This window comes from Colobus angolensis, unplaced genomic scaffold (genome assembly GCF_000951035.1).
Source record: "Colobus angolensis palliatus isolate OR3802 unplaced genomic scaffold, Cang.pa_1.0 Scaffold765, whole genome shotgun sequence".
NCBI classification, from domain to species: Eukaryota; Metazoa; Chordata; class Mammalia; order Primates; family Cercopithecidae; genus Colobus; species Colobus angolensis.
The window spans coordinates 170,663-171,995 of record NW_012121432.1 but is presented as its reverse complement, the minus strand read 5'-3'; the positions used below and the strand labels follow the sequence as shown (position 1 = coordinate 171,995).

Genomic DNA, 1,333 nt, shown 5'->3' with positions numbered 1-1,333 from the left:
GTATAGTTTATGTATATATAAGACAAATTAAATGTAAAATTATATTTTCACATATGAACATATATCCATATATATTTCCATGTATAAAGTATATATAAATACAAATATAAATGTATTTTACCTAAATATATACTTTTATTTGTATTATATATGAAAGGTTAATGATTAAATGAACTATTTCACATGTCCATTTAAGAGAATATAGTATAGCCACTACAAATAACACATTAAAATAAATTTTGATATATTCATAGTTTAACACTCAAGAGAAAGGCAAAATAATTTATATACATCATAATAATCTCACCTAGATAGACTAAGAAAAACCTTGATTTGATCAATGGAGAAAAATAAAAGTTAGGGGAGCAGTGAGATGTTTCTTTTCTACTTTTTAACCTTTTTCTATGTCCCGAGTTTTCTGCATTATTAATTTTTAGCCAGAGAGAGAAAAAAACAAAACTGTAGTTTTATATACGAGAGATGATGGTAGGGACTAGACTCCCTGGCCTCTCCTTCATCTCCTTCAGCTAATTAGCTGAAGCCCAAAGCACTGCTCCAATAAGTATGTTTTCCTGACAGCTTTTCTTCAGAAGATTTTAATTCACCTGTAACGGTTTTTTTTTCTTTTTTTTTTTTTGTGACATAGTCTACCTCTGTCACCCAGGCTGGAGTGCGGTGGCGCGATCTCAGCTCACGGCAAGCTCCGCCTCCCAGGTTCACGCCATTCTCCTGCCTCAGCCTCCCGAGTAGCTGGGACTACAGGTGCCCGCCACCACGCCCAGCTAATTTTTAAATATTTTTTAGTAGAGACGGGGTTTCACCGTGTTAGCCAGGATGGTCTCGATCTCCTGACCTCGTGATCCTCCCGCCTTGCCTCCCAAAGTGCTGGGATTACAGGCGTGAGCCACCGCGCCCGGCCCTGTAAAGGTTTTATACCTGTGCAAATACTTAAAGAGCGATCTCAGCTATGTTGTAGATTAGCAGAGCTTTTCTTCAGAGCCCGTAGATTGTCAGTGCCTAGAACCGAGTATTCTTCAGCTCTGAGGATGGTGAGGATGATGCTGATCAAGAGAATGGTGGCTATCCTCTGTTTCTTGAGGTATTTGATGTATCTTTTCTGAGTTTTCCATCAAATATCTGTACATTTCAATCTTCAGCACCCTTTGAAGCATTTTCTCTAAGTTTGTGTTTTGTAGAACATTTTTTCCTGCAGTTGCAAAACCCTTAGGCAGTAGATTTCCTGGGCCAAGGGCCAGAAGACACGTGAAAACAAATGGCAACAGCCTTTTGACTAAGAATTTATATTTATCAAGGCCGGGCGCGGTGGCTCAAG

The 1,333-nt window shown here is 38.5% G+C and overlaps 1 pseudogene across 1 annotated transcript in view; it reads left to right on the top strand.

The window, feature by feature from the left end:
- The window catches only part of LOC105501957, a 23,906-nt pseudogene that overhangs the window by 21,182 nt on the left and 1,391 nt on the right, over positions 1-1,333 (top strand). The gene's annotated exons all lie outside the window — the stretch shown is intronic.